The sequence below is a fragment of the Brachionichthys hirsutus genome, unplaced genomic scaffold (genome assembly GCF_040956055.1).
Source record: "Brachionichthys hirsutus isolate HB-005 unplaced genomic scaffold, CSIRO-AGI_Bhir_v1 contig_571, whole genome shotgun sequence".
Taxonomy (NCBI): domain Eukaryota; kingdom Metazoa; phylum Chordata; class Actinopteri; order Lophiiformes; family Brachionichthyidae; genus Brachionichthys; species Brachionichthys hirsutus.
Genome location: NW_027180713.1, coordinates 1 through 9,127, shown reverse-complemented (window position 1 = coordinate 9,127; position 9,127 = coordinate 1). Strand labels below are relative to the sequence as shown.

Genomic DNA, 9,127 nt, shown 5'->3' with positions numbered 1-9,127 from the left:
AATTAATTTGATGTCGGGGGGATAAGGGGGAACCAAACTTTAGTTCCGCATGTTTGTGTACCCCACGGGATGAGATTATTGGCGCGCTCCATGAGAAAGACTGGGCGTGCGGCAGTCAATGTCTGGAAAGGAGCAAGCAGAATTGGTCCAAGAAATTGTTGGAAAATAATCTCTAAGAAGACGTTTAACCTCATCTTTATTCCTTTGGAGTCTGTGTGGCCAATGAGGTACAGTTTGTTTGCTTTTCTGTGTTAATTAGTGTTTATGTGAATGCCATGTGAAGCCAATTAAGCCTGTGATTTATATTTGTGCTTATTTGTTTAATGTGCATTTATGTCATTTTATGTCAGTTCTAATCCTTACGTTAATTTGTCTTTATATTTATATTTTCTTGTTTTGGTTAGGGTTAGGGTTAGGGTATGCACACAAACAAATGTCTTAACAACTTGTAACTTGGCACACTTATAGACGACATATGTGGCTGGAACTGACGTGACGGAAAGGTGGGTGTGACTAAGAATGACGACGTGATGGACGTGTAAAGGTTTAATTTTGTCATATCTCAGGAACGGAAGGTCGTACAGAGGCGGGGTTTGGACCGGCGTGTTCAGCATAGCCGAATTATATTGGGTAGACCCACTTCTCAAGTCTCTACAACGTACGGTTCACGCGATATTTCGAACTACAATTCCCCCTCAACCAACAGGTAATGGTAACCTTTAAAATGAATAATGCAAATCTCGCTGAATCTCCAGTCTTCTACCATGTTTTGTTTTTCACCGCACAGGAGTCTTGAAACAATGTTTGAGGAGCGCTACTCCTGATTGGACGGCAGAAAAGACGGAGGGTTGTCCTTTTTCCTGACTTTACTCTGCCCCGGAAAAGGAAGAGACTGCAAGGTGGGTTGGGAAATGTATTGAAAGCATGATAAAGCGACGGTAGTCTCCTTATTTATGTCCCTCCTTTGTGTTATTTTGTATTTTATTTCTAACTACGCAGTTATATTCATTATTACTACATACAGGTAGCACTTCTCTTTTCTTCATCTTGTTCTTCACACTTCTTTTTTCAAAATGTTTGTCGACTTCAGGGGCGGGACTTCCTGTTACCATGGTCCCCAGGAAGCGGAAAGCATCTCTCCGTCGGTGCAATGGCAGCGTCCCTCGTGGGGGCGAGTCAGACGTGGATGCGATGCTGGTGGAGCGACTTTCTGATACAGCGAGGCTTGGGTGTGTGATCTGTGACATCACATCCTGTCAGCACATGGGGTTTTTTTGCAGTGTATTTGCTGTTTTATTTTTTACAGTGTTGGATGTGAAACGTGAACCGGATGGATAGAAATATAAATGTACATTTTCTTCATATTGCCGATCTGATCTGCTCGGAAGATCTGCTTGGACATGAGATTAAAGTATGTATATTTACATTCAGATTGTCTGTGATGTCGTCATTGGTGTTGAGAATTTGTTAATGACTGGTTATCAGCTGGTCGAGTTTACGCTGGCCTCACAGCCAGATGGTACTGGGTTCGAATCGTGTCTGCGTCGGGGTTCTCCCGTTTCCGCCCACCTCCAAAAACGTGCAATTTAGGGGAATCGGTTACTCCAAATTGTCCGTGGTGTGTGAGTGCGTGCGTCGGTGTGTGCACGGGGGTGGGGGAATAGTTGGTAGCAATGTTGAAAAGTTCAAAGAGCCCCAGCTTCAAATCCCACTACGGGAATGGGATAGAGAGGGGGCAGCAGGGTAGACCCAGGGCCGCCTGGGCGGAGTGAAGTGGACCGGTCCAGTTCACTCCGCCCAGGCAAGGCCCTAGGCCTACCCTGCTACCCCCGTTCTACCCCACTCCCCCAGCGGGACTCGAACCCGGGGCCTCCGACACGGTGGTTGGTAGCAATACCAACCACGCCACAGTGCGGGGGAGGAAACTCGAGGCGTTAACAAAGTCATGCTTGTCGGATGATGAGCTGCTATTCCAGACCGCAGCGTGTTGCACTGGAGCTGTGCTTTTTCCTTATGCGACATCACACTGCGTTCTCGGTGGTGCAGTGGGTAGCACACTTGACTCCCGGCCAGAAGCTCCTGGGTTCAAAACCAAGGGGTGCAGCATGTATTTTTTTTTTTTACAAGAATTTGAGGTTTGTTGTTTGGTAAAGTAAAGTAAATGGGAAACGGCGCGTTCAATGACTCCACTGGGGTGTAAAGTTACGAGCGGCGCGCGAGGCTCATGTTTACAGCGAGACATAAACCTGGAATTATGACGTCAAGCCCTGTCAGGACGAGTGATTGTGTACGGCGGTCACTTTCTCTGTCCACTAGGTGGCGTACGGGAACGCCCACAACATTGTAGAAACACGTGGAACAGATTCTGCAATGCCTCTCACACCTAATAAATACAGAAACGGTCCCAATAACTGCTTTATTTTTCCCCCAATTGTTAAAAACGATAAAGTTTACAGTGTTCCAAAGGGGCAAACGGAGAGTTTGGCAGCAGCGGGTTGGAGAGATGCTCTAAGATGAGGTCGGTCTGACCGTTACCCGTCTACAGTCACCGCGTTCCACCTTATTCTCTGGTAAAAACTCGCCACCTTCCGCACATTTATTGATTATCGTACTCGGTGGCGCAGCCAAGTGGCTGAAATGTTATTAACCCCTAAAATAAAACGACTAAAATTGGTGGAACTGCCAGAATTAAGATCGTTGTGAAATAACGTGCCGTGCAATACTGCTCTAAGGGAGGGGTGGCGGCACATCAAAGGGTACGTTTCCACATGGGCTCATCCGTCCCCATCCGTCGGATGACCATCAGTATGGCGTTCATATAAAAGGCCTCGTAGGAATTCTTTGAACATTTATTGGGTCGTACCGTCTGGGAACGGGGAACGCCATCCTATCAGCAAACGGGGGGGATTCGGAGGCATCGACCCGCTGCGGCGCCAAGCTGAGACCAGGAGGGCGTCTGAAATCCCCCCCCCCCCCCGACATCAGGGTGGTACCGTCCACACGTCGGTGTTTATAGATAGCTCTAATATATTAATGTACAAAATATAGAATCTTAAAATATTTGATAAGGTTTGGCGTTCTGAAGTCAAAATACAAAACGGCCGAGATTAGAAAAAGTTCTTTGCTGACATCGTCTGTGTTTCGCACCTGCGTGTGTGTGTGTACCGCGGTCGTAAGTACACGTTAAGGACAATCTTGTACATTATCCCTACTCGCTAGTACTTGCACATTAAAAACAATATTTTCAAACCAGCGCAGTCCCTCGGGAACAGCTGACGGTCCGGGGGGGGTTAACTAAGCACTGTGGAGTCACTGCATACAGTAGAAATATGGATTGTTGTCATATTTCGCGCGGCCGTCTGCGGCAACGCTAAAACCAGCGCAGTCCCTCGGGACAACGTCCCCGCGAACAGCTGACGGTCCGGGGGGGTTAACTAAGCTCTGTGGAGTCACTGCATACAGTAGAAATATGGATTATTGTAATATTTTGCGCAGCGTTGTTTTCTCCAACCTGTGGCCTGCAGGGTACAAATCCGGGACCGGGGCCCTTCGGGGTAGAAATCGCATGACCACTTCGACTTACCAACCATAATCTGGACAATAATTACATCGTAGCAAGATTACAGACAGTTGGTTATACACAAATGAAGTACACGTGTTTGCAAGAATAAACTTTAACACACAGAGTATTGAACTGTACGGGCACTCCAAGGCTGGACGGGTTCTCAACAGCAAGAGGGGTCCACAGCAGGGCGGGTCATCCACAGCTGTCCGTTACTGCACGAACGATCTACAAAATCTGGACAACCATTCTGTGCTAGCAAGATTACAGACAGTTGATTATACACAAATGAAGTACAAGTGTTTGCAAGAATACACTTTAATACACAGAACAGTGAACTGCACGGATCCTCCACGGCTGGACGGGTGCTCCAAAGGCAGGAAGGATCCTCCAAGGCGTCAACTGTGGAAAAAAGTAATAACAGAGTCATCCTGGAAGTATGTAACCATTAAATAAATATGCATTTATGTATTTTAATAATACACCAAGTCAAGCAAGTACAACGGCGTCACGACCTTCTGCGTGCCCGGAAAGTGACGCTACGGGCCCCCAAATCAACCCCCCCCACTAAATCTACCCACCGCGCAGTGCACCTTTCTGGGCATGGCTTTTAGCAGCGTGCCCCTGTCCGTTTTTTGAGGAAGGTTCCACTTTGCGAGGGAGAACCGGGACAAACGGCACATCAAACCGCATCAGCGAGTCGAGACGAATCCGATGATGGTGGTCACGTGTCGCTACGACCGGGCACGGCCTCGCGACGTGCAAAAACCCGGAAGCGGCCTCAGGCTTTGGGCCTAAATTTCTCTCAGTTCACCCCTTGTGCAGAAAAGTCGTACTGGGGAAAACAGAACATCAAACAACATCAGCGGAACGAGACGAGTCCGATGGTGGTGGTCACGTGTCTGTACGATAAGGCACAGCCGCGCAAAAAACCGGAACTGGCGGCAGGCTTTGGGCCTAACTTTATCTTAGTTCACCCCGCGCTTTTAAAACGCGTACCGGAGAAAACAGCACATCAAACAGCAATTTTTTTAATTTTAGGTAAGGTAAGATTTAGTTTACTGATTTTGAATTTAAAGCTTCCTCGCTCACCGTCTGTTTTAAGCACTGCAGCCGCTCATGTCTCACCCGCTTGTCTGACGGCAGCGTCTTGCTGCCAGACCGCTCCTCCGGCCCTTGACCCTCCGGTGTTGCCAGCTTAGGCGCTGCCTTCGCATCAGGTGATGCTGTGAGGGGAGCCTCCGCTGCCTCCGCCGGTCCTGCGTTCTGAGGCCTGGACACAATAAATTTATAAGAATCCAAAGCTTCAAAAAAAAGAGCAGAGCTTTATGAGATTTTTAATATTTGCGGCGAATGTGCTGCTTTTTTTTTTTTTTTAATTTATTATTAAAACGCACCGAAACATTTACGTACGGCCCATTGCTGATATGAATTTTATATTGCCTCGTGGGCAAAATATAATTACACGGCACGCCAGATTAGCTCACGGCCAAGACAAACACTTAATATTTTCTGGACGCTATTTTAATACAGTTAATTAAGCTACAAGTTCTCTTTCATGGCGCATCATAAAACGCGTCTTGCCTACAACCCTATTAGCTGCGTAAAAACGCACGTGTCTCTCGTCTTGAGTTGCAGAAATCGGTCTCTGTAAGAATAGTAGAACGTTAACTAAGGGTCCTTACCGGAAGACGACGGTTTTTTTTGTTCATCTTGACTTCAATGGAGATTCTGCCGATTGCTGATGCTGATCCGTCGTCTGCTCCTGCCGCTCTTCCCTCCACGACTGGACGGAAATCCCCACCCACCTTTAAAACAGATAATCACCGGGCTGATTGGCTGAAAAGTATGACGCAGTTACGCTACCCAGAATGCCCCCGTGGCATGCTGAATAGATAAAGTGTCTTGAATCTCAAAACCTGGAACAGGTGAGGCGGTGGTGTAGTGGTAGCTGCCTGTGCCCCGCATCCCAGACGCCCCGTGTTCGAATCCGACCTGTGGCCCAATTTTGAAAATCAGAAGGGTTAGGGTTAGGGTTAGGGTTAGGGTTAGGGTTAGGGTTAGGGTTAGGGTTAGGGTTAGGGTTAGGGTTAGGGTTAGGGTTAGGGTTAGGGTTAGGGTTAGGGTTAGGGTTAGGGTTAGGGTTAGGGTTAGGGTTAGGGTTAGGGTTAGGGTTAGGGTTAGGGTTAGGGTTAGGGTTAGGGTTAGGGTTAGGGTTAGGGTTAGGGTTAGGGTTAGGGTTAGGGTTAGGGTTAGGGTTAGGGTTAGGGTTAGGGTTAGGGTTAGGGTTAGGGTTAGGGTTAGGGTTAGGGTTAGGGTTAGGGTTAGGGTTAGGGTTAGGGTTAGGGTTAGGGTTAGGGTTAGGGTTAGGGTTAGGGTTAGGGTTAGGGTTAGGGTTAGGGTTAGGGTTAGGGTTAGGGTTAGGGTTAGGGTTAGGGTTAGGGTTAGGGTTAGGGTTAGGGTTAGGGTTAGGGTTAGGGTTAGGGTTAGGGTTAGGGTTAGGGTTAGGGTTAGGGTTAGGGTTAGGGTTAGGGTTAGGGTTAGGGTTAGGGTTAGGGTTAGGGTTAGGGTTAGGGTTAGGGTTAGGGTTAGGGTTAGGGTTAGGGTTAGGGTTAGGGTTAGGGTTAGGGTTAGGGTTAGGGTTAGGGTTAGGGTTAGGGTTAGGGTTAGGGTTAGGGTTAGGGTTAGGGTTAGGGTTAGGGTTAGGGTTAGGGTTAGGGTTAGGGTTAGGGTTAGGGTTAGGGTTAGGGTTAGGGTTAGGGTTAGGGTTAGGGTTAGGGTTAGGGTTAGGGTTAGGGTTAGGGTTAGGGTTAGGGTTAGGGTTAGGGTTAGGGTTAGTAGGGTTAGGGTTAGGGTTAGGGTTAGGGTTAGGGTTAGGGTTAGGGTTAGGGTTAGGGTTAGGGTTAGGGTTAGGGTTAGGGTTAGGGTTAGGGTTAGGGTTAGGGTTAGGGTTAGGGTTAGGGTTAGGGTTAGGGTTAGGGTTAGGGTTAGGGTTAGGGTTAGGGTTAGGGTTAGGGTTAGGGTTAGGGTTAGGGTTAGGGTTAGGGTTAGGGTTAGGGTTAGGGTTAGGGTTAGGGTTAGGGTTAGGGTTAGGGTTAGGGTTAGGGTTAGGGTTAGGGTTAGGGTTAGGGTTAGGGTTAGGGTTAGGGTTAGGGTTAGGGTTAGGGTTAGGGTTAGGGTTAGGGTTAGGGTTAGGGTTAGGGTTAGGGTTAGGGTTAGGGTTAGGGTTAGGGTTAGGGTTAGGGTTAGGGTTAGGGTTAGGGTTAGGGTTAGGGTTAGGGTTAGGGTTAGGGTTAGGGTTAGGGTTAGGGTTAGGGTTAGGGTTAGGGTTAGGGTTAGGGTTAGGGTTAGGGTTAGGGTTAGGGTTAGGGTTAGGGTTAGGGTTAGGGTTAGGGTTAGGGTTAGGGTTAGGGTTAGGGTTAGGGTTAGGGTTAGGGTTAGGGTTAGGGTTAGGGTTAGGGTTAGGGTTAGGGTTAGGGTTAGGGTTAGGGTTAGGGTTAGGGTTAGGGTTAGGTTAGGGTTAGGGTTAGGGTTAGGGTTAGGGTTAGGGTTAGGGTTAGGGTTAGGGTTAGGGTTAGGGTTAGGGTTAGGGTTAGGGTTAGGGTTAGGGTTAGGGTTAGGGTTAGGGTTAGGGTTAGGGTTAGGGTTAGGGTTAGGGTTAGGGTTAGGGTTAGGGTTAGGGTTAGGGTTAGGGTTAGGGTTAGTTAGGGTTAGGGTTAGGGTTAGGGTTAGGGTTAGGGTTAGGGTTAGGGTTAGGGTTAGGGTTAGGGTTAGGGTTAGGGTTAGGGTTAGGGTTAGGGTTAGGGTTAGGGTTAGGGTTAGGGTTAGGGTTAGGGTTAGGGTTAGGGTTAGGGTTAGGGTTAGGGTTAGGGTTAGGGTTAGGGTTAGGGTTAGGGTTAGGGTTAGGGTTAGGGTTAGGGTTAGGGTTAGGGTTAGGGTTAGGGTTAGGGTTAGGGTTAGGGTTAGGGTTAGGGTTAGGGTTAGGGTTAGGGTTAGGGTTAGGGTTAGGGTTAGGGTTAGGGTTAGGGTTAGGGTTAGGGTTAGGGTTAGGGTTAGGGTTAGGGTTAGGGTTAGGGTTAGGGTTAGGGTTAGGGTTAGGGTTAGGGTTAGGGTTAGGGTTAGGGTTAGGGTTAGGGTTAGGGTTAGGGTTAGGGTTAGGGTTAGGGTTAGGGTTAGGGTTAGGGTTAGGGTTAGGGTTGGGTTAGGGTTAGGGTTAGGGTTAGGGTTAGGGTTAGGGTTAGGGTTAGGGTTAGGGTTAGGGTTAGGGTTAGGGTTAGGGTTAGGGTTAGGGTTAGGGTTAGGGTTAGGGTTAGGGTTAGGGTTAGGGTTAGGGTTAGGGTTAGGGTTAGGGTTAGGGTTAGGGTTAGGGTTAGGGTTAGGGTTAGGGTTAGGGTTAGGGTTAGGGTTAGGGTTAGGGTTAGGGTTAGGGTTAGGGTTAGGGTTAGGGTTAGGGTTAGGGTTAGGGTTAGGGTTAGGGTTAGGGTTAGGGTTAGGGTTAGGGTTAGGGTTAGGGTTAGGGTTAGGGTTAGGGTTAGGGTTAGGGTTAGGGTTAGGGTTAGGGTTAGGGTTAGGGTTAGGGTTAGGGTTAGGGTTAGGGTTAGGGTTAGGGTTAGGGTTAGGGTTAGGGTTAGGGTTAGGGTTAGGGTTAGGGTTAGGGTTAGGGTTAGGGTTAGGGTTAGGGTTAGGGTTAGGGTTAGGGTTAGGGTTAGGGTTAGGGTTAGGGTTAGGGTTAGGGTTAGGGTTAGGGTTAGGGTTAGGGTTAGGGTTAGGGTTAGGGTTAGGGTTAGGGTTAGGGTTAGGGTTAGGGTTAGGGTTAGGGTTAGGGTTAGGGTTAGGGTTAGGGTTAGGGTTAGGGTTAGGGTTAGGGTTAGGGTTAGGGTTAGGGTTAGGGTTAGGGTTAGGGTTAGGGTTAGGGTTAGGGTTAGGGTTAGGGTTAGGGTTAGGGTTAGGGTTAGGGTTAGGGTTAGGGTTAGGGTTAGGGTTAGGGTTAGGGTTAGGGTTAGGGTTAGGGTTAGGGTTAGGGTTAGGGTTAGGGTTAGGGTTAGGGTTAGGGTTAGGGTTAGGGTTAGGGTTAGGGTTAGGGTTAGGGTTAGGGTTAGGGTTAGGGTTAGGGTTAGGGTTAGGGTTAGGGTTAGGGTTAGGGTTAGGGTTAGGGTTAGGGTTAGGGTTAGGGTTAGGGTTAGGGTTAGGGTTAGGGTTAGGGTTAGGGTTAGGGTTAGGGTTAGGGTTAGGGTTAGGGTTAGGGTTAGGGTTAGGGTTAGGGTTAGGGTTAGGGTTAGGGTTAGGGTTAGGGTTAGGGTTAGGGTTAGGGTTAGGGTTAGGGTTAGGGTTAGGGTTAGGGTTAGGGTTAGGGTTAGGGTTAGGGTTAGGGTTAGGGTTAGGGTTAGGGTTAGGGTTAGGGTTAGGGTTAGGGTTAGGGTTAGGGTTAGGGTTAGGGTTAGGGTTAGGGTTAGGGTTAGGGTTAGGGTTAGGGTTAGGGTTAGGGTTAGGGTTAGGGTTAGGGGTTAGGGTTAGGGTTAGGGTTAGGGTTAGGGTTAGGGTTAGGGGTTAGGGTTAGGGTTAGGG

At 48.5% G+C, this 9,127-nt stretch overlaps 2 long non-coding RNA genes across 5 annotated transcripts; one reads left to right on the top strand and one right to left on the bottom strand.

Moving 5' to 3' along the window:
* The first annotated feature begins 94 nt into the window (after positions 1-94).
* On the top strand, positions 95-1,325 carry LOC137916530 (uncharacterized). The gene is made up of 4 exons (XR_011106512.1): positions 95-227; positions 567-706; positions 788-899; positions 1,091-1,325. It is a non-coding gene; the product is annotated as an uncharacterized lncRNA (long non-coding RNA).
* A 2,541-nt stretch (positions 1,326-3,866) lies between these two features.
* LOC137916529 (uncharacterized) lies at positions 3,867-5,346 on the bottom strand. Of its 4 annotated transcripts, none has more exons than XR_011106509.1 (4): positions 5,248-5,346; positions 4,655-4,835; positions 4,156-4,397; positions 3,877-3,964 (listed from the first exon to the last, which is right to left on the bottom strand). It is a non-coding gene; the product is annotated as an uncharacterized lncRNA (long non-coding RNA). The 4 variants fall into 4 exon arrangements; XR_011106511.1 differs by having other exon boundaries at positions 4,691-4,835; XR_011106510.1 differs by lacking the exon at positions 4,156-4,397 and having other exon boundaries at positions 3,867-3,964; positions 4,691-4,835.
* Positions 5,347-9,127: the final 3,781 nt, after the last annotated feature.